Source organism: Natrix helvetica, assembly GCF_964273705.1.
Source record: "Natrix helvetica genome assembly, chromosome: 2".
NCBI lineage: Eukaryota > Metazoa > Chordata > Lepidosauria > Squamata > Natricidae > Natrix > Natrix helvetica.
Genome location: NC_138552.1, coordinates 74,144,832 through 74,168,566, shown reverse-complemented (window position 1 = coordinate 74,168,566; position 23,735 = coordinate 74,144,832). Strand labels below are relative to the sequence as shown.

At 43.6% G+C, this 23,735-nt stretch overlaps 1 protein-coding gene across 5 annotated transcripts in view; it reads left to right on the top strand.

Annotated features, from left to right (window-relative positions):
* Positions 1–1,161: 1,161 nt before the first annotated feature.
* PIP5K1B (phosphatidylinositol-4-phosphate 5-kinase type 1 beta) overlaps positions 1,162–23,735 on the top strand; it is an 83,770-nt gene continuing 61,196 nt past the window's right edge. Inside the window, exon 1 of one of the 5 annotated variants that reach the window (XM_081943656.1) lies at positions 1,162–1,302. The gene's annotated coding sequence lies outside the window, so the exon portion shown is untranslated. Of the gene's footprint in view, positions 1,303–1,535; positions 1,744–1,851; positions 2,087–2,189; positions 2,344–23,735 lie in introns of those variants that run through there. The other 4 variants (XM_081943657.1, XM_081943659.1, XM_081943655.1 and 1 more) reach the window with 4 other exon arrangements.

Genomic DNA, 23,735 nt, shown 5'->3' with positions numbered 1-23,735 from the left:
ATCAGCTAGCCGGTGGGAGGCGTGCACGCATGCGTGGTGGAGCTGCACTGGGTAAGTTTGCATGCCTGCACAGAGCGCTCCGCATGCCAAAGGTTCGCCATCACGGATATAAGCTATGCAAAAGGAAAGTCACAATCTCCTAGCATTTGACTTTAGGGAGTGGGAGTACTATAGGTGGCTTAAGGCATCTATTTTGCATCCTTTGGCAGCAAAAGAGCAGTTTGCCATCAAATTTTTGCCCTACAGATCAAATGTCAATATAGGTCATGGGTTGTGATTTATCTGTTTAGGTGCAAAACTAACCAAGCCATATGACCAACCTTGTACATTATCCTTCCTGTTTACTAGATTTTAGAGGTGTCTTTTTTATTACCCATTTTTATGATAGCTATGACCTTTGGTTTCCATTGCAATACCAAAATCCAGATTGCTCACAGGATGTTTAGATCTTGAGCAAGCCATTAGTATTAAAGCATCGAAGAAAAAAAATGTGGCAGATAAAAGAGGTGACATAAAAGATCCCAATTGTATCTTTGAAGTGTTCCTAAAAGGGCATTGCTCTTTAATATTTGTTCTATCCCAGATTTTCAAGATTTGATTATTTTCAAATAGGCGCACTGAAGCTCGTCCTTGTTCCTTCCCCAAATCCTATCTGAAGTGTGGGGCTGAAGAAGGAAAAAAAAACATTTTTCCCAGGGGCTCATGCCAGAGCAAGATTGCTTATAGCTTTTGAAAATTCAAGGGAAAGCCTACAAATAGCATCCTGCAAACCAATGATTTCCATGCCGAATAATGCTAAATGTCATCCGTGGAGAGTCCTAACTTTGGAGCAGAATTGTGAAGATTTTTTTTTTAAAAAATGATGAATAACCGAAGAGAACTGGTTAAAATAACAACTGTGCTGGTTAAACTGTTCAGGTCCTCAAAACAAAAGGTCAAGAGAATGGCTGGGAAAGTCCAAACTTGGCTGTAGATCAAACCTTTTAATACCCCCCCCTCTCTCTGACACACACACACTGTGAGAGAGGGAGGGAGGGAGAGGTAGAGCAGGAGAAAAAAGAGAAAGAGAGAGTAGATGTATGAAAAGATACACTGGAGGAAATGGACTAAAGGTTGAGGCATCACAAATTGTGCTTGTCTTTAAGATAACCATTGTGGATTTTACAAGCAAAGCAATCATCGGAGAGCGCAGAGTCCACCACCGAGACTGCGCGGAGAGCAGAAATCAAGTTGGACCCAACAATTTCCTCAAACCGAAGCCGGATCAAACTGACAGGCCACGGCCTGAGTGGGACCTCCCAGGTAAACCCTTGGCGCGTGAAAGACGGGGAACCGAGAGAGAGAGGACGAGAATCGAAGGCGACGCCAAAAGAAAGTGAAGGCGGTGGGGGGGGGGCGAGGAACGAGGAAGAGCCTCGGTGCGGCTGCCGGGCTACGGGGGGGGGGGGGGCTAAGACGGGTCGCTTAGTTTTGGGTCACTGGTTCTGGCTTTTCCTTCTTTCCCTTCCCCCTCTCTCCCTCCCTCCCCCTCCAGCCCAGATTCGGAGCTGGCTGGAGGAAAAGAGCACGAGGCCCGCCGAGGCTTTTGCGCTGAGTTTCGAGGAGGCGGGTGGGCGGACGGCTCTGGCTTCTACGTGGAGGAGATTTCTCCCCCTAACAGGGCCGGAGGAAGAGAAAAAAAGGGAAGCCCAGCTCGGAACTTGGCGTCGAGAGGAGGAGGAGGAGGAGGAAGAGGAGGAAGCGGTGGGTGCTGCAACCTGGCGACCAAACCGGTCGCGTGCCCGTCGGGAGGCGCTGCTGCCCTGCGGCGCAGAGGCGCAACTGGGGCAGGATCAGGGACGCCCCGGGCTGAGCCGAGCTCCAGAGCGCCAGGCAATTGGCTCTTGCCGCCGCCGCAGCTTAGTCCCTCCCGCGCCTGATTGCCTGGGATTCCGGCTCGGCTTTTGGAAGCTTGTCGCCTGCGGCAAGCCCGGTTTCTCGGTCGCTTGGAGGTGGGTGTGCGGGAGACTCCGGCTGCCGGAGGAGGAGGCCTTTCTCCGAGCCTCCCACGGAACCCGAGCTTGGCCTGCTGCTGGGGAGCTGCGTGGTGAGGAGAGGAGCGGAGGGGGGAGGACGGGTTGGCGCCAAGAAGAAGCGGGGAGGCTCATTGGTGAAGGTGGAGGTTGCGCTGCGAAGGGGAGAGACACGGTTTCAGCCACGGCGGCGCTGGTCGGAAGGACTCTTGTACCCTTGGCCAGCTCCAGCCCTGGCTTTCCCGAACAGGTGGAGGGAGGTGGTTGCCTTTAATCCTTCGCCGAATGATACCCCCTCCCTACCCCTCACGCAACTCCCGACCGATAAGAGGTAGGAAATGGGGAAGGGGCGACGGTCGAGATCCTGCTCGTCCAGCACCTCAGAATGTGTGGGGCTGGTCGCCTATCGCTCGCCGCGCTTTTCAAAGTGGTCAGTTGGGGGGAGAGAAAGGGTGGACAGGTCCACGGCTCGGGGAAGTTGTTGCGATGGGTGATTTTATACCAAAAAAAAAGAAGAAATGTTCTGGAACAGTCATTGCCCGGCTTATGCGAACACCACAATTTGTATTCCGACACCCCTCTTTCCTTCCCCCCCCCACCAAAAATAAGAAGATCTGGGGGGAAAAGTACTTCGTGCAGATTCTGTAGGTGCCCTTAAACGGGAGAAGGACAAGAGCTGGGTTGGCTGCCTGGAAGAATCCGAGCGTTTTAATGTCCTTTCCCACAACCCTTCCAGTTTTGCCTTCTGGTAATTGAGCATCCTGTTATGGAGAAGAGCAACAGTTAGACTTCTGTTAAGGCTAGGCCGGTGCCTGTTATGCATGGTGTTGGTTCTTTCTGGTTTCTTCAAGCTTGTAAGAAGGTCAGGAATCTTTCTAAAACTTGTGAAGGGATTAATTACTCCGCGTGTTTGTGCTTTCTTCCAGTAGCAGAATGTGCTATCTTGGAAATCCCATTGAGTTTTAAAGACAGGATCAAGATCAGGGTTTGGGGGTTAAATTTTGTTGAGTGCAGGGAGCAACTGCTTATAATTGAAAGGGCACCCGAATCTAAAGGGTATAAATATATTTACAAAATAACTGCTGGACCTTTTGCTGGAATTCATAAGACATAAATGTAACTGAACCTGTTATCTGAAATGGATGATTGGGAGGAGAATTAGATGTAAAGGAATTTAGGATTGAAACAGGAGTGATTTTTCTGGACTAAAGGAGGGATATCAGTTTCACCAGGTTGGGTTTAAAAATGAAATGATGAAATAATAATATAAACATACGTTGATATTATGCAAATGTTCTGTTCTGAAAGGAAGCTCTTTGCTCAATATATAAAGATTGTATTGCATTATCACAAGATTGTTTACCTAAAATAGCATTGCTTCCTGGAACCAATAGCTAGTCCTGAATTATAGCTATTGCAGGTGAGTTTTTATTTCACTATATGCAAACACACCTTTGTGTATTTGCTCTGCATACCTTTGTGTAATAACATTTCTTCATTAAGCAGAAACTTAGTTGAAAAAATGGAAACAAAGATGGATGCTAGTTAGTCTCCTTCCACTGCTCCCAACTTTTGTAAATGTTGGATCAGATACCTTCATTAACTATAGTGATCGCATATTAAAATATAAAACATTCAGACATAAGAGATTTCATTATTTTATCAAAGGTGTAATATTAAGATGCAGATTAGCCCATACAATTGCATTTAACCTTGCCAGGAGTCCTGCAATCCATAATAGTTAGTAAATCAGAGGATTTTACTTCTTAGGTTCGCTATGTTTTGGTCTTGGTACTGTTTCATATCTCAACCTGGCCAAAACATATTAATGTTAATAATATTACTGAAATAAACAATATAGTATACAAATACTAATAGATAACATATTAAGATATCATTCATTGTGACATTAAGCAAATCCATGATTATGCAAAACAATTCATCTAGACTTGAAAAGCAAGGACTGGAAACATGAACCTAGGAAGGGGCTAGACTCTCATAATGTAAAATAGTAGCTTAAAGTTATAGTAATTACTTCATGGATATACAATGAGTTTTCTGTAATTTCTATCCAGCTTTTTTAAGTTGTGAAAAACAAAAATCAAATGCCAAAACAAAAACATAAGATCGTTCCTCAGTCCTTATGTCAAAGAGCTATGCTGGAGGAGAAACACTATTTAGGACTTCAGTTCTCACTCTCCTAATCAGTTGCAATAGATAGTGAAAACCTACTAGACATTTGATTCTTATACTAATTTGTACTAAGGATCTTTCTTAATGCTTGCAAGACTTGTTTACTAAATTGGAATGGAAGCTTTTTGAATGCATCATAAGTCTGAATCCTTGCAGTCTGGTTCTCCCCCCCCCCTCCCATTAATGTTCAGTAGTGAAGTTTGTGTGACTTCCCTCTCTTTTTGCATTGCATAATTGGAAGAAAGAACTATGCCTGGGTTTCTTTGGATAGTGACATAACAAAAATATTAAATGTCAATGCAGCTATCTTTTAATCTTTTCACAAAATCAAAATGATACATAGAGAGCTGTAATAAATTATTTGTATCCTGAATTATAAGATATGGGCAAAAATAGCTTTTCCAATGGATTGCTTTCATCTTTTTCTTTCAACAATACTTGAGAATGCACTTATTTCTCTACCATTAACAGTTCATCCATGGATTTAGAAATTTATTTCGTGCATTCCAGTATAATCCTTTACATGTTTACCTAGGAATAAGTTCCTTTAAGAGTGCATAGGATTAGAGCCGACAATTATTTTCCTACGATCACTGAAGATGTTATGAAAATACAAACATTGCCAAAAACAATTGGTACATTTCTTCTATTATACTCATTTTGTATCTGTTAAAAAGGCTTTTCATTATCTATTGTGTGATGCTGCACATGAAACTTCTGGATAGAAAGTACTTATTTCAGTCAATAGCTGTGTAAAACCATTTACGACTTATAAAACAAAGTAGGGAAAGTATGCAGAGCATGAATTCTGAAATTCTTTCCAAACTCTCTGCCAAAGGCCATAAGAGGCACTGTATTTTATTCTGCATTCAATTTTTCTGTATTTTGTTTTTCCTTTGTGTTACATCTGTGTGCATATAGGGAAGCATAGACCAGATTACTATACTGTAGTACAGTAATCCATTCTGAGTCACATGACCAGTAATGAGTGCTTACAATGAAGGAGTTATCAATGTTCTGAGATGCTTTCCACCTGCCTCTCTGTAGGGATGCGCTGTAGGAATTTTCCAGGATTTTTTCTCTGTAGCTTCCACCAAGATTTTGTTTATTTTGAAACCTACATTTTCTTTGGCAGTGTTCTCCCTCTGTGCTGTACTGTACTCTGTACTTTGTCCTCCTCCCATGATGGCACGCATGCCAGAAGTGCCACACAGAGCTATCTCTCCGGGCACATGGAGCCATCACCCGTTGCTCTTCTGGGTTCCAGTGGCGGGAGGCGGCCCAACTTTCTCTCGCTGTCCGGGTCTGCGGAACCAGGTCGTCGATGGGGATGTCCCGCCACCCTGATGGGGGCAGGGGGATGCAAGGACCCTTGAAAGGCCAGGCAGAGCCAGCGCATGCACATAGGAGAGCAGGTGGCTGGCGCACATGCGCGCACCAGAAACCAGAAGATCACCTGCTTTTCCTGTTTCTGCCACATGCGTGTGCTTCGCATGCACATACGCTTTGGCATTCGGTGCCAAAAAGGAGCATGCACGGTCTCATTTCGGCACTCTGTGTCAAAAAGGGTAGCCATTACTATCCTACTCTATTCAGTTATAATAATACTGATAGACAGACAAATGTCTCAGCCCCTTTACCTAACTTTTATGTTTTGTTGGTTTGAAAGTTTCTGCACAAATAGTCCTCATAACAGTTCATTTAGCACTGAAAAAAGGGACTTGTCCCCGTTTTTCATGCATGACCATTACAGCATCTCCATGATTATGTGATCAAAATTCAGGTGCTGGCAACTGACTCATATTTATGACAGATGCAGTGTATCTGGGTCTTGTGATCAGCTTTTGCGACCTCCTAATAAACAAAGTCAATGGGGAAGCCAGATTCACTTAACATCCGTGTTACTAATTTAACAAGTGCACCGATTAACAACTGTGGCAAGAAGGGTTGTAAAATGGGGCAAAACTTACTTAACAAATGTCTCGCTTAGCAACATAAATTTTGGGCTTGATTGCGGTCATAAGTTGAGGACTACCTGTATATCCTGCAAGTTTTTTCATCAATGGAGTTTGTCAGTTAAACTTTCATAGTAGGAAATATCCATAAAAAGACATCTTCTGTCGTTTCACTTGTAGGACACCTTTTGAAGGGCAATGTATTACTACTGTATAGAAGTAGTGCTGTTCTACTATCATGATGTTTGTCATAGAATAAATCAAAAGATTAAAGCATGTCTTTTATTTTAAAACTTTGGAGAGTGTTCAGAATTTGTAACCAAAAATGTTTTTTCAAGAAACCTGAAAATGTGGTATTTTAGTAACCTGAGTTGCATAAACTTAAACATGATTACTAAGGAAGTGTAGGAAATATGGGTTAAACTGGGACAAATTCCTAGTTGTCCAATTAAGGTGTCAGGATCAGCCTTGAAGTTCAAACTTACCGTAATTTTTCTATGTTGTGTGACTTTTTTTTTTCCTGGTGTTTTGCTGAATCTGTTTTCATTTGTGGCACTAGATAGGCAGCATAGCCCACAAACATCAGCTCAATGATTATCTAACTTAGTTGACGGACACAAAATATATTTTTGTTTTCATATGTTAAATTGTATATGTTTCAGAAAAAATGATAACACTTTATATAATTTTTGCTAGATGTAACCTTACATTTTGTATATTTTCTTCGGTTTTTTTCAATCTATGCTTTTATATCTCCCTGGCCAATAGTCAAAAACATACACTCTTAAACTTTTGTTTCATTTGCAGATAGATAGATTTTTACTCCAAAAGCATTTTATTAAAATAAATTTGATTAAAAAAAATCTAATTTAAAATTTAAAAATCTGATGGAAAGTTGTAATGGAAAGTATTTCAGTGTTCACCATAGCTAGATGAAAAGTTTGGCTTTTATTTGTATTGGAAGTCAGTTCTTTTCAATGAATGTTTGAAAGAAAGGCAGAGGATACAGAATTTTGTAAAATACAAATGCTTAATACTTTGAAATGGCCATGAAAAAATTGGTCCTGCTTTATTTTGTGTAGTTTTCAAGCACTACTCCATCTCTTTAAAAGGTGCATGTCTAGTCATAACTTTCTGGACAATTATTCTGGGAATCACATATTTTATCAGTTGTCATGTGACAGAGGTAGAGAAAGGGTGGGTGTCAGAGTATGTAATCCTATATAGCCATCAACTCTGATTCCACCAGGTGTAGATAGTCCTCAGGTATGACCAATACAGCAGCAAAGATTAATTATTCTTGGTCTTCAAAGTTAACGGCTGTTGTAGCACCTTGTGGTCATGTGATCACAATTCAGGTGCTTAGCAACTGCCTGCACTTAAAACTGCAGAAGCACTTTAGCTTCCCCTCTCCCTTTGCCTATCTGCCCCCATCTCTGCCCTTTGGACAGCTTTGCATTCGATTGACTCTGCCATCCCAACTTGATTTGTTGCTCCCCATATGACCTTTGGAAGGCTTTTGAAGAAATCTCAGGACAGGATCACCTGCAATTAATGCAAATTGCTATATGCCATTTGGATAAGAGGCGGGCACAGTCCGAGGAAGAAGACCTGATGTAAGCAGCAGCTGCCTCTTGAGAGCCAGGCAGGATAGGGTTTTTCAGCAGTGGCAGGAAGAAGATAGTGAAAGTCAGCAAGGACTTGAGGAGTGGCAAGGTTGGCAGGGGCAATAGGGTTGGTGAGCATTGTATGGCAAGGCTGGCAGGGCCAGGGCACACAGATTGACAAAGCCAGCAGGCAAGCAGGGGCGATAGGGCCAGAAGATACTAGGGTGAGTGGAGGGTAGGGTGAAAAGTTAAGCAGAAATGCAAGCCAGCCAAAAGAGCACAGATGTGGGGGTGCAGATAAGGTGAGCTGTAGACAAGATACTTCCTTACCTTATCAATGCTTTGGGATGGGAGGGACTGAGCCCAGAGTGGCTTGGATCAAGGCGGGTCCTTTGCTAATGATCAGTCAGATATGGTTAATAATGCAGAAGTTGCTGTTGCAAAATCATGTGATGTCACTGCATCACTTAGTGTCAGAAATTCCAGTCGCAATTGCTAACATAACTCGACGGCTACCTATATGGTTGATAGTTACTAATTGGTAATTCTTTTGCATAAAAAAGTCACACTTCAAAGGAATGTTTTTTCTCTATCTCTGTTCTAAGTTTTGCTTAATTTTGTCCCCATATACAATAACATTGTTTTCCAAGGTGTGGAACTATGATCTCAACTTTAGTTTTTGGGCCCTAAGTTCTCCATTGTTAGCATTTGCTCTAGATATTCCTGATCAGCTTGAGTTATGTTCGATATAAGACTTATAATTTATTTTTTCAAGAGTAAGATAAATTCAAGTAGAACAGAGCGAGTGTTGTCTCCTTAAGTCAGTGCTTTCCAAACCTGGGTAAATTATTCAAAACTGGGTAAAAGTGGTTTTTCTTTAATTAATAACACACAAAATCATTAATCGTAATGGGAACATTTACATTGACTTAAGGTGTTTTACCTAGATTGGGTAAGAAGGACTTTCGGATAAGCTGTTTGATAAGGAAAAAGTTTGGGAAACACTGCATTAAGTAATAGAGAAGTCTAGTCAAACTTAGAGTTCTAAGTTAAACATAATTATGGAAGCAAAAAATTAAGAAGAAATGGGAAATGGTAATTCGTTGGTTAACTCTAACTCAGCTATCATATGAGGCTATTTTTTCTTTAATACATAAAAGACATGTCTGGCCAGCCTCCAAAAATAGAATTACATTTTTTCAAAGAAGAGAGGAAATAGTAAGCGTGTCAGTGAGAAAGTATGCATGATCTGATGAGTTTAAGGAAATGTCTAATTTTAGCTTTAAAGCTAGGATGAGCAACCTGTAGTCATGGGCCCTGAGTACTTGCAGTGTGCATTAGGAATATTTAGCAGCAAAAAAGATAAAGCATGATTTTTCTCTGTGATTTCTAAAATAAGGGACAAACATGTGCAGCAAGATTTAATGCACTTGTTTTCCTTTTGAGACTCCACATTCTCCACTACCCCCTACCCCCAAATTTCAGCTTGTCCATGCTTTAACCTCATTTTTTTTTACTAGCTACAAGCCTTGCGACCCTGGGAGGCAGAAATATTTAACAATGAAAATGAAAAATCAGAAGCTTTAAAGTCTCCTTCATAACTTCAGGTCTGTGTTAAATCATGGTTGTATATAATTAGCAGAAATGGAAGATTATCGAAAAGGAAATGACAGCTTTAAAAAAACGATCAGTTTTGTTTGCCACCTAATTGGTAACCAAGATATTGTAATGGAAAAAACAATCAGCAGTATCCCTGATCAGGAAGTGGAAATTTGACTGTAGGTTTATTATTGCTGTTTATTAATCACATTTCATTAAAAAAAGCCATGACAAATGATGGTCATATTTTTAAAAAATATGAGGAAAATCAATAAATAAAGAAAAATGTAAATAAATCATAAATATATCAGTAAACCTAAGTTCCCATATTGACTCACTTCCCATTTTGTGTTAAAATACATGCCTGAGCACCTGAATTTTTTTCACAGATGTCACCTAAGACAACAACGAAATCAGTATTATTTGAAACTCAAAGTTATGTTTCTTCAAGGTACACACTTAATTAAAAGTGTTATATAATATCAGTATCACTTAACAACGCTCCTGCTTAGCAACCAAAATGTTGGCTCAGAAACTCTGGCATTTGAAGCACACAAGTCTTAAAGCTGTCAAGTTACAAGACCCTTGCACCCCTAGCCCTTTAGAAAAAAAAACCAGGGGTCTTCAAACCTGACAGCTTTAAGACTTGTGGACTTCAACTCCCAGAATTCCTCCTCCAGTCATGTTGGCTCAGGAACTCTGGCATTGAAGTGTGCAAGTCTTAAAGCTGTCAAGTTACAAGACCCTTGCACCCCTAACCCTTTAGAAAAAAAACCCCAGAGGTGTTCAAACTTGAGAGCTTTAAGACTTGTGGACCTCAACTCCCAGAATTCCTCCTCCAGTCATGTTGGCTCAGGAACTCTGGCATTGAAGCAAGTAAGTCTTAAAGCTGTCAAGTTACAAGATCCTTGCACCCCTAACCCTTTAGGGAAAAAAAACGAGGGGTCTTCAAACCTGACAGCTTTAAGACTTGTGGACTTCAACTCCCAGAATTCCTCCTCCAGTCATGTTGCAGCGACATCATCTGCGTGGATCTGCTCCATCTTCGGTTTTTTTCACCGGGGGCAGGGCTACCACTGAAGATGCCGACGAGCCTCTGCTGCCACCAGAATAACTGCTGCCACCACCTCCTCCACCTCCTCCTCCTCCTCCTCCAACAGCACCACCACATTTGCTGTAAGGCGCTGTGTCTGAGGTGAAGCCCGCAAAGCTCCCGCTGGTGCCTCCACCCGTGGCAGCGGCGCCTCCCCCTCCGCTCGGAGCACCTGAGCTTGGTCCCGCGTTACCCCTACCCCCTCCGCCGTGCTTTTGAGGAGCCATGAGGCCTTTTTTTCCCCTGCTCCCACCCCCTCCATCGCCTTCCTACTGGCTCCCGCAGCCTCATGGCTCCTTAAAAGCACGGAGGAGGAGGAGAGGGCAGGGGTGACGCGGGGCTCAGCTCAGGTGCTCCAAGTGGAGGGGAAGTCGCCACTGCCACACACGGGGATGCTGGCTGGAGCTTTGGCGGCTTCACCTCAGCCGCAGCGCCGGGCGACATATCTGGCAGTGCTGTTGGAGGAGGAGGAGGTGGTGGCAGTTATTCTGGTGGCGGCGGGGGCTTTGGGGCTTCGCAATACCATCAGTCGCCCCGTGCTCATCAAAACAAGTCCAGGGAGGTCTTATGCGGGTGGCCAGTTCTAGCCGCCTGCAAAGGACCTCCCCAGCTTCCGGAGCCTGTGGCAGTAGAAATCACTGCGCGGCAGTTGAAAACTGCTGCACGGTGTTTTCTTGCCATGTGCGCGGTCGCACAGCCGTGCACCTTAGAGGGAACATTGACTACTGTATGCATCAGTGTTTGAGGAATCTCAAAGCTACTTGAACGAATCTGTTTATTTCTTCTTAAGTAGTTTCCTGAATAGGAGCTCCTGGAAAGTTACCATATTTTTCGGAGTATAAGACGCACTGGAGCATAAGACGCACCAAGGTTTTGAAGAGGCAAATTTTAAAAAAAGTTTTTGCACTCTGCAAACCTCCAAAAAAGACTCGTTTTTTTGTGAAAATGGGCCTGTTTTTTTTTTTTTTCAAAAAATGGACATGAATAGCTCTTAGGAGGCTTGTAGAGTGCTCCTGGGGGTGGGGGTGGGGCAAGAATGAGCAAACAAAGGCCCATTTTCTGTGAAAAAGGGTCCGTTTTTTGTCAAAAAAAGGGCATGAATAGCCTTTAGGAGGCTTATAGAGTGCTCCTGGGGGCTGGGGGGGGGGCAAAATTGAGCAAAAAACTGCCCATGTTTTGCTCATTTCTGCCCTCCCCAGCCCCCAGGAGCACTCAGAAAGCTTCCTACAGGCTATGCACAGCCATTTTGGTGAATGGCGCGGGGATTTGAGAGGCAAAAAAAAAGCTTATTCAGTGTATAAGACGCACCTAGATTTTCAGCCTCTTTTTTGAGGGAAAAGGGTGCGTCTTATACTCCGGAAAATACGGTAATATCTCATTAGTGTCAGATTTCCCTCAAGATTGTAAGGAACGTTTTCTCTTTAAGAGTCTGCCTGAAATGGGTGCAGTTTGTCATTGTAAGTTATAAATTTGCATTCATATTAGTTTCAGATAGGCCTGTATTGTTGGCTATGTGGATATATTTATTTTGAGGTTTTTGAATTGAACTTAATAAAAATTGTATTTGGTCTTGTAGCCTGTTGTAATTTTTGTTAACATTTTCCTTAATGGTAGAGCCTTGCTATTGTTATGGATACTTAAAACCTCCAAAATGCTTAAATTCCTGGTTACTACTTTATTTTCATTTAGGTTCTGCCTATGAAATAGAACTTAAATGGAAATTTAAAGACAATCTTATGTAACAATAAATTTATTTCGTAATTTCACAAGATGATTTCCAATGCTGTAGGTATGTTATTTCATATTTATGAGGCTTACAGCTTAGGAGTACCTGCAAAATTCACGTTATTTCAAAATAAAATTTCAGAATTTTAAATTGTGTGTAAGATGGATGAATGGGGCTGTCTTGAACACAATTACTTGCTATGCATGGTAATAACTCTATGAAATTGTCTATATTTTTAAACAAGTCCTTCCACTATCATTATCAAATTGTGTAATACCATCTCTACACTAGTCTGATTTCTTAAGAGAAGTAGAAATCTTCCACTATCGTGTTTAACAAGCTTGAACTGCGACCTTTTCAAATTACAGTTTTTTCAAATTCTATGTATGTGGGAATAGAACAGTGCGTGCTTTCTGTGTTACTATTTTATAATTTGTTTCTGGCAAAGCTGTAACTAGCATTTCTAGATCCTGTTGCAGATACCAACACAGTGAAAGATATAAATTTATTTGTTTTGTGATTTTATGAGATGTGATTGCAGCTCATAAATATGTACTAATTAATTTGATTTTCTTTTATCTGCAACTGTACTAACAGTTTAATAGTAACAACATGGAATGAATATGGCTTTGTATTCTCTGAAATTATTATTTTTTTTCTCCCCAACATTTGAATGCTCACAGTTTTCAAATATGCACTAAAAAGAGCAGGTCTAGTTTTGAAGTAAAAATGGGCAATGCATTTGGTTCAATACATTGTGTAGCTGTCCATAATTATTCCAAAGAAGGTTAACAAAAGATGTGTCAGTAAAAACTTAAATGTGGGTATCCAAAGCAAAATGTTAGTATTCCTACCTTTCCTTGCTGTTGAATTAACGAAGTCTGGTTTGGTTATTTAACCTTTTCAGCTCTTTTATTATTAAATTTTAACAATAGATGTACCAATTATCTGCACAAGATATTTATCTAAGCCAACTGTAACTTTTTTGCTTATGATTTAATCTCTTACATCAGGGGTGTCGCATTGTCACGGTGATGTCACTTGACATATCAGGACTCCCCCCCCCCCCATTGCTAAACAAGGCGTGGGCATGACCAGCACGTGATGCATCCGGCCTGTGGGCCACGAGTTTGTCAGCTCTGCCTTACATGATCATAATGTTGTCTAATGCAGAATGCCCAATGTGTAGCGGTAGAGTTTAGCCTTTCAAGTGACGTTCTCTGTCTTAGAAGTCCTCTGGGTCTACACACCTTAATTCCACCTTCTGCCTTAGTAATTCTTGATTACTAAGGGAAGCCCCGGCATGTGAGAGAACTCCCCTGATCTGTGCTGTTCTTGCAAATTAAAAGGAAAAGAATAACTAAATTCCATAGCATCATCTTCTGGCCTTGTTTCTTTAAGATTTGGAACTAAGAGAATCAACTTGTTTTTTTTCTCCCTTCCTTTATAAAGGAGGCTCTATTTGTGAGGGAGATAAAGTCATTTTTTAAAAATAAAAATAAAAATCCAGTTTTAGCTTTAATCAGTCACATATAAAACATTCACTAGCAAAGAATGTACAAATAGGGAATTGCAACTTCAATAAATTCTCAAGTAGTTCCATAGAAAAAAATATATATAAAGGAAAGGGAAATGTACGTCTCTGAATAGAGATCTCAATATATTTGTTTCCTACTGATGAAGGGCATTGCTGTAAAACGATTGTCAGTTACATAAAGCTCAATTGTAGAGTTTATACAGTGAACATAAATACTAGAGACAATAAAGCTTAAGCAGCAGTTCAAACAAAAATGTAAAAGTTAATATTGGCTGGTGTTATTTACCTATTGCTCAGAGCAAGTGAATTCCTAAAACAGGTCTTCTGACTTCTGGAATTTTCCAGAGTCTTCTGGATAATAGCCTTTAATCCAGAATTTAGGACAATGTTACTTTTGTCTTCTACTTAATCTGAGTAAAGTATTGGGTACTTTACCTAATATTCAGTGTCTCTATTTGATTCCAAAAAGGCAACATTTTCAAGAGGGACACCTTGGGAGATTTGCCATTTATACATGACAGAGGCAGCATTTTTCTTTGGGAATGTGATAAACAGATGCTGATAGGCTATCTGTGAATATGCGGTCGCAGCGTTACAGCCATCAACAAAGTTGACAAATGATAAAATAAAACTAAAATGTATGAGAAAATAATATTAATTTGATTTAGTTTTCAACATAATATAATTAAACACATTTAAATAAGGTTTTTCTCCTAGTACCTCACTCAAAGACTAGTTGTTTCCCCTGGCCTGAAAATGTTTCTGCTCTGTTGACAACACAATGTGTGATATGAACTCAACACTACATTATTTAGTTCAGATCTTTTTATTGTTCAACCTGTTTTGTGAATCTTTGCTGACTATAGGGGCAGTGTTCATCTCCATTTTAAGGCCATTGAGCCAGTCCTGTCCAAAGACATTTCCACCCTTATGTGGCCAACATTTCATCATGGAGCGCTGTTACTATTTATCTACTCACATTTGAATGCTCTCAAACTGCTAGGTTGGCAGGAGCTGAGGACAGGAGCTCACCCCCATTGCATAGTGCTCGGGTCTCGAACCTGGGCTGCCATCATTCTAGCCCACAAGCCCAGTGTCTTAACCACTGAGTGTACATGACACCCTTATTTAGTTGAATAAAGGTTACAAAAATTTCTGTTTGAAAAATTATTTCTAAGTATTTTAACTTAACATGCTTTATTGTGCATTATCATTACTTGAATTTGTTCTATTCTTATGAACCAAATTTCTGCGTTTTTTAAAATCATTCAACAGAGTAGTTCTCTAATATTTGAAATTAGGGCAAAAAGGTTAATCTTGGGCAAAATGTTATTTCTAGGAGCATTTCAAATAGTTATGAAAACAATTGTGTCAAAGTAAATCTTTTACAGGCTGTATTCTTGTTTGCATATTCCTTTCCTTATTGAAAAATTGAAAGGATTACATTTATAAAGGCTTTGTTTTGTATCTGTGGTTAATTCAAAACATAACCCAGCTGTAAAGCAGTATATCTTTCATGAAGCTAACTTGCATTTTCTTATTGTAGTTTCTCTCGCACGCGAAGAGATCATAATTGGAACACCTACTTCCTCTTTTGTCTAACTGAATCTGTTTACCTGTGATGAAGGTAGGTCCAGGATAAAAGCTTTTTAGTCCCACCTTTTGTCAAGAGAAACTAGATGATCCCTCGGTGCATTGCCAGTCTAATACAATTATAAGAACTAATCTTTAAACCAAAGAAGTGAATCTTTTGAAAAACCATTATTTTTTCTTTACATATAGCTCCCAATAATTTTCTTATCAAATTCTTTAAAATTATGTTATTTAAAATATATTCCCATGAAAGTGCATGTAAATAGCAACATAAACATAGGTAATATAATAAAATATTGTAAGACAGTGCTGAAAACATTGGAAAAGAGGAAGGATTATTAAGTTCTTTGCATGACAGCTACTTGCAATTTATATCATGTAGTAAAAACAGCATTCTAGTTTAGTAATATGAAGCAATAAAATAAAAGACCACATAGTCAAGATAGATACCGTTTGTCGTGAAATGTTAGAAAGTATATGCTTTAATTGCTGGGATTTTACAGTGGTAATGTGTGAAATATAATTTCATAAATATATCATCTATTTAGCAATTCTCTGAAAGTGCTAATTATTAACGTATCTCAACACCTGCTGTTTATATTCTTAAAAATTAAATATTTACGAGTGTTTGCCCAGTCCAGATAAAACTTTTTCTTGATTCTTACCTATATACCAGTATAATTGTGCAAACTTTGCATAGGGTTGTCAAACATTTTTTAACCTGTCATTATGTTTTTTTTAAATATTATTTTGTTAAAGATCTTGCCAGATTAGTTGATTCTTAAAGAAAGAAAACATCTGTTTATTACTTGAGAAAAGTTTTTTTTTAAGTTCCAGGTGTTTACTTGATTCTTTATTATATTAGTATATGCTGACTGTGACTTTTTATTTGAGACTATCATTGCAAATTTTAATTTTGCACATTCTGTCTTTATTATAAATAATAAACATTAGAAAAATGTTCCACAACGTTGTATCATACTGAATTATATGATTAAATAGGGATAAATTTTTCATCATCAGGCTTTTTATCATGATACTGTTGTTGATTTAGTTTAATTCTATTTTGCCAGGAGCAAAAAAGTAGCTATTTAACCTTTGTGGAGCACTATACTTTCCAATGTGTACCTGTGCTTTATTCAAGGAGCTCCTTCTGTAAGAAGCATATGCATTTTCTCCTATCTACTCTTTTACATTCATTTTAAAAAGATGTTATAATGCTCTCATATTTAGAGGAGAGGTGAGTTGCAAATCCTGGCACTACCGGTTTGCTCGTGCACACTTGATGCTTCTGCACATGCACAGAAGTTTCTGCGCATGCACAGAAACATCCGGGCAGGTGGGTGGAGCCTCCCACCGCTGCCACTACTGGTTCGCCTGATCCAGGCCAAATCAGGAGCAACCCACCTATGAATTACAGTAGAAGGGGAGAAATGCAGTTTATTTTCCAGTGGAAGACAGGGAGTGGTCACGTGTGGGTATTCTCAAAGCCTGATTGGTCCAAAGACTGAGAGCAAACTTCTTAAATACTCCTGCCTTCCTTTCTTGCCCAGTTTCCTCTCAGTCTCTTGGTCCAAGCACTGTTTTGAGTTTGTCAGTAGGTAGGGAAGTGATTTGTTCAATCTGTTCTTAAATTCAGCTTAATTGGATAGTTTAAAATTCTTGCTAAATTCCAAATTACAGCTGCGGCCCAAGGGACAGTTCTCTGCCTTGGGCGGTCAGGGGGGGGGCTGTGGGGCGCTTGCCCTCTCCTCCGCGGGCCAGAGCCTTAGCCCTATCCCCGGGGCTGCAGGCGTGCCGGGCTCCAGCGCAGCTTGGATAAGGCCGTTTTTCCTTCAGCGGGCAGCAGGAGAGCGCTGTCTGGTGCCGCGGGGCACTCAGGAGTGTGGGCGAAGCCTCCTAATTTGATTCGGGTGGCTGCCGCGCGCTGAGCCTTACTAGCTCAGCGCAGCAAATACGCCTGGGGGGAGGGCGAGCCAGTGTGCCGCGGGGCCCCCAGGGCTACGACGCCCATCCTTGCCAGAGTCGGGCACGGCCTTAGAGTTCCGCACGGCCCTCTCCTTCGGCGCCTAGCCGTTTGGAGACTCCAGGGGCCGTTTGGGGCGACAGCCACATGTGCGAGGCTTTTCTCCCGTGCGTGGCTTCCTGGAAGACCCAGGCCAGGAGTGATCGGCCTATTCATCATCTATACATCGGAGGCCCAGGCTCCGGTGGGGCCTACAGAGGCCTAATTTCTTCCTCCTCTTTCTCCAGGACACGTGAGTGGGACAATGGAGGAAGGATTGGATACTCACCAGGGGCAGACAGAAGGCCCTATGGGGGTGGAAGAGAACGTGGGGCAGGGGTTCAGTCCCAGGGAGCCCCCAGCTCGGCCCCCTGCGGCCCAACGTCCCTGCCACGAGGGAGGAGGCCAGGAGACACAAGGCCCTGGAGAAAGCTTTCGCCAGGGCTGAAAGACAAGACAAGTCTGCTGGGCCTTTTATCTTCCAGTAGGTCTAGGTCACCTATCAGACCTCCTTCGGTTCATTCCTCGCCTCGGGGGTTCAGTCCTTCTTCTCCCTCGGCCTCCCCTGCCAGATCCTGCAGCTATTCCAGGCGGAGGGGGTCTCCCTCCCCTCCCCTGTTGGTCTCTCTGGTATTGGCGAGGGAGAGCTCTGAGGACCCATTGGAAAGTCCTACAGAGGGCATCATCCTTCTCAAAGGTTGGCACCCCAGGGCCCTAGTTCTTCCTTTAAGGACTTAGGATTTAGACCGCCTTCCGGAAGATATCAAATAACTTATTTCTGCAGCCATCTCAGTGGGCATTGCCCAGCAGGACAGGGGTTCCCATTTGTCTAGGGGTCAGGGGGACCCAGGTCGCCACATGTATTGGGCGCCTTCTCCTTCCATGGTTAGCAAGGGTTCGGTCCTGGAGGAAGAGAATCTCCAGGATATGGGATTCTCGGAGGAGGAAGACACAGCCCCTCCTGATCCTCCATCGTCCTCGGGTCTTTTTCCCCTGACCGCATTCAAGACTCTCCTGAACAAGGCGAGGAAGACCACCAAGATTGGTACATGGGACTCCACAGTACCCCCGCCTAGGGACCCTGACATGGTCATGTTTTCCAACACGGCCACAAACAAGGAGGAAATTCCGGCTCCTCCTCTATTTATGGAGGTTCTGCCCAACCAGTGGGCCCGTCCATCCCATTTTTCTAACCCTGGGAGTAATGACCGTCGCTTCTACAACGTGGAGCAGGCCTTTGCTCAGGCCATCCAATTGCCCACCATTGACATCCCGGTCGCTACACTGGTCTCGTCTTCCCCGGTAGTGTCTGGTGATGCGGCGGATAAGTTGAAACCCGAGGATAAGCGCACAGAGCTTACCTTAAGGAAAAATTTCGGAGAACGAGCCAGACGTCGCAACAACCCAATTTTTCTTGGGTTGGAGGGGAGGAGATGTGATATAAATGGCAAAAAAAAAAATTCCTTTTTTTCTTTAGATAACTATAAGAATAATAAGGAAATGTTAATGGATAATGTTTAATGATTTTTACATGTCTTGGCATTGGTAAAAGCAATCAGATATAAGCCTTAAATAGTGAGTTGGGGAAAAAAGGGAATATGCTATAAAAGGGTAATTATTGGAGCTTTATAGGAATAGCAAATGAATGCCAGTAGGTGGTTGTGTCTTTAAATACAAATGATTCTAGATAATAGCATGTTTAAATAATTATAACTAAATGAGAATGATGGCATTTTGATGGCAAAATACATAAAGATTTTTGATTTTAAAATGTAAATTAAAAATATGAAGGATGAATAGTAACGCACGAAATTTATTTGTAACCAATTGACATGCTTTCTACAAGATGTAATGAATAATTTTTGTGTGTGTGTGTGTTTTTGTTTAATTAAAACAATAACCCCCCCCCCCAAAGGAAAAATTTCAATGCCACTGCCTGGGCCATAAAGACCGCGGCGGCAGCCTCGTATTTTAACCGCACCACAGTCATGTGGCTCCGCCAGCTCCACGATCGCATTCCGATCCAGGATGAGCGGCTCCATCAAGACCTGACCAAGATCATTACCGCTTCTCAATTTTCCGCCGATGCAACTTTGGGCAATTTGCGTCCAGTGCCTTAGCCACCTCAGTTACTTCCCGATGCCTTTTATGGCTTCTAAATTGGCAGATGGATAATAAGACCAAATGGAATCTTGCGGCTGTACCTTTTAAAGGGCCAAATCTCTTCGGGGAGGCGCTCGATCCCATTCTAGTCGAGAACAAAGATAAAAAGAAGTTTCTCCTGTCCAACACTAAGAAGTCCGAGGCTAGGTCTCATCCTTATCGTAGGCTATCTTATAGAGCTTATGACTATGATCATCATCAACATTTTTCCTCTTTCAGGTCTGACAGGCAGTTTTCTCGGTCGTCCTTTCAGGACCGGAACAGATTCCAGCATCAGTCCCGGCGGCCCTTTCAGGGTGGCGGCAGTCACCCCTACCACAGAGGGAAATGACTCGAACCCGAGTCGTCCCATAGGCGGCTGCCTGTCCCTTTTTGCAGATCAATGGGACGAAATCACGTCAGACACCTGGGTCAGGTCAACCGTTCGCCAGGGTCTCAGGTTCGAGTTTCTCTCCCCTCCCCCGAATCTCTTTAGGTCGTTCCCTCCGTCACGGAGCCCTGGAGCGCTGCCACCTGATGGACCAGGCTATCAAGCACCTTCTCAACATTCAGGCAGTGAATGCTGTTCCCCATGCGGAACCAGGCCGGGGCCACTATTCCAACCTGTTTGTGGTTCCGAAGAGTTCGGGGGGCTGGAGGGCGATTCTGGACCTCAAGCGCCTGAACCGATTCCTGGTATACAGGCATTTCAAGATGTCCTACCTCAAGTCTATCCTTCAGGGCATCCAGAGGGGGGACTTCTTAGCATCGGTAGACCTAACAGAGGCCTATCTTTATATTCCTATTCTCCCAACTCACCGCAGGTACCTGAGATTTTCACATGGGGACCATCATTACCAGTACAGGGCCCGTCCCTTCGCATTGGCTTCGGCCCCTCGGTCATTTACAAAGGTGCTAGCGACATGAGCGGCTCATCTACGCTCCGTCCCAGTGAGGCTACAATGTTACCTGCCCACGTCCTTGTCCAGGCGGGGTCCCTTCCTCAGGCAGTCACAGATCTACGTCTCACCATTTGGAGACTTCAATTTCTGGGGTTCTCAGTGAACTTTCCCAAGAGCCATCTCTCCCCATCCACGCGCCTTCTTCACCTAGAGACAGTCATAGACTCCGAGTCAGGGGTGGTGCGTCTATCTCCGGACCGTCAGTCAAGTCTTCAACAGTTAGCAGGAAAGGTTCACAAAGGTCAGTTAGTTTCAGTCCTCACATTGTCACAATTGTTAGGCAAGATGGTGTCTTGTATAGAGATAGTCCCGTGGGCCAGACTCCACCTCTGGCCCCTTCAGTGGAAGTTCATCCCCTTCCAGAGGGGAAGCATGAGCAACTCCCTTTGGACCCTCCGCCTCCCTGCGGGGGTCCGGGCTTCTCTCAGGTGGTGGATCTCCCCATCTGTCCAACGGGGCTGCTTCTTTTGCGAACCAGACAGGGTGACAGTGACCACGGACGTAAGTCTGTTTGGTTGGGGGGCCCTGGTGGGCGCTCGCTTGACCCAGGGCAGGTGGGCAGCCTCAGATCTCAGGCACAATATAAATTGGCTGGAGCTGAAGGCAGCGCGCCTAGCCCTACAACACTTCAGGTCTTCTGTGGAGGGCCGTCATGTATTTCTCCTGACGGACTATGTGGCCACCAAGGCCCACATAAATCGTCAAGGGGGGACTCACTCCCGGGCTCTCTGGCTAGAGGCCCTGAGGCTCGGTGCCTGGGCGGAGAGACACTTGTTGTCTCTGGTGTCGGAACACATCTCGGGTGGACTGGCTGAGCAGGGCAATCCTGGACAATGGCGAGTGGCAACTGCACCCGTCCTTGTTTCAGGAGATCTGTTGGAGGTTCGGCACCCCGCTGGTGGACCTCTTCGCCTCCCCGGTGAATGCTCAGCTGCCTCGTTACTTCACCAGATTTCAGTCCCGGTCTGCAGAGGGCATGGTCGCCCTCCGGAGCAGGTGGCCTCTGGGCCTTCTTTATGTCTTCCCTCCCATTCCCCTCATTCCGGGGGATTCTCAGGAAGGTGGTGGTGGAGAAGGCGCTAGTCATCGTTGTGGCCCCTTATTGGCCCAGGAGGCCCTAGTTTGCGGATCTTGTCCAGCTGTCAGTGGCCCCTCCGTGGGGCATTCCGCAGGAGGGGGTGGTCTTGCGCCAGGGGGTCCTGATTCACCTGGATCCCCAGTGACTCCATCTGACCGCCTGGCTCTTGAACGGCAACTCCTGAGGGAGGCGAACCTGTCTTCCGGGGTCATACGTACCATCGAGGCTTCTAGGCACCAGTTGATGACACACATTTACAACTCCACCTGGGCTGCCTTCGTTAAGTGGTGCTTCCCACTTGGCGTTTCCCCGGACAGGGCCACTATTCCCAAAGTTTTGGACTTTCTGCAGAAAGGACGATGGGTTATCGCTCAACACCCTGCGTCGTCAGGTGGTGGCTCTGTCTCCAGTCCTGGGATGGGTGGGGGTCATCCTCCCTTTCTCATGTTCCACTGATCAGGCGTTTTCTTAAGGGGGCTGCTAATCTCAGACTTCCACCCATACACAGGTTTCCTATGTGGGATCTGCCCCTAGTTCTTAGGGTCTTGACGGGGCCTCCATTCGAACCTCTCCGGTCTGTTCATCTGAGATTCCTGTCCCTTAAGGTAGTTTTTCTAGTGGCGATTACCTCAGCCCGGCGTATTTTGGAGCTGGGCGCTCTGTCATCCAAGGATGACCTTTGTTGCTTTCACCAAGATAGGGTAGTTCTTCGGCTTGACCCTACCTTTCTCCCAAAGGTGAACACCCTTTTCATAGGGCGCAGGAAGTAGTCCTGCCTGATTTTTGTCCGGGTCCTTCTAATGATAGGGAGAAGTTCTGGCACTGTTTGGATGTTCATCGTTCTCTGCACATTTATCTCCGACAGACAGCAGGGGTCCGCAGGTCGGAGGCCTTGGCTGTTGGCTGCGGCAGGCCATTGTGGAGGCCTATGGGGCGGCGGGTCATCCTGTTCTGTCGGGAATAACAGCCCATTCGACCAGGAGTGCCGTGACTATGGCGGCATGGGCCACTAGAGCTCCCTTTGAGGACATTTGTCGGGCTGCTACTTGGGCATCCCCGACACCTTTTATCCGGCATTATTGGCTGGATGCGTTCGCCTCGACGGATGCTGCATTTGGTCAGAGGGTCCTGCAGAGGGTGGCAGCGGAAGCTCCCCTTGGGTCGTAGTTGTGGTTGTTTTTTCTCCCTCCCTGGGACTAGGCTTGGGTATGTCCCACACGTGACCACTCCCTCTCTTCCACTGGAAAAAGAACGTTGGTCTTACCTGAACGTGTCTTTTCAGGGGAAGAGAGGGAGTGGTCACGACCCGCCCTGGTTAGGTTGTTGGGGCCAAGGGGAGGGCCGGGTGGTTCCCGGGGGTTTGTTGTTGTTTTTTTGTTTTCAGTTCGATTGTTCACCTTCGAGGAAACAGGGCAAGAAAGGAAGGCAGGAGTATTTAAGAAGTTTGCTCTCAGTCTTTGGACCAATCAGACTTTGAGAATATCCACACGTGACCACTCCCTCTCTTCCCCTGAAAAGACACGTTCAGGTAAGACCAACATTCTTTTCAATATATTTTAAAAATTCACAGAGGTATTGTAGAAAATCCCATTTGCTTATTGGTTTGCTATCATGTTGTAATTGCATGCTGATCACCTAGTGCCTGAATTACAATCATGTCATTGGGGAGACATTGTAATGGCGTTGTTATAACTTTGAATGGTTGTTGAACCAGTGAGTGTTAGATGAGGTCTATCAATATAAGAGATACTGTAAGTTAGCAGACCCAACTATTTGGGCACCAGGGACAGGTTCTGTGGAGTGAGTTTTTTCCGTGGACCAGAGGGGGCATGGTTCCATGTGCTGTCTGCATCCTGTAGTTGGGGCTTCCCTTGTTTGCATGGCCTGGTTTCTGGCATGCCACAGACCAATGCTGGTTCACAGACCATGGTTTGGGGACTCCTGCTGAAGTGTTAGCTAATATTAAAATGGTTTCAGAGAGCATCCGATGGAGAAACTCTTGTAATATTTATATTGGATGTACATAGCTATGTGTTTCTCTCTGCCATACATAACATTTTTAAAGAATGTCAGCTTGTGCCCAGAACAGAATGAATTCCTTATTCACACAGTTTAGTTATTCAGATCTTTTAATTGTATGATTCCTGTTAGTTGCTTTTTCTTTCTTTTGTTCAATCATATTAAATTCTGGATAAGTCTCTGCAGTTTTCCTTGCAAGATTTTTCAGAAATGA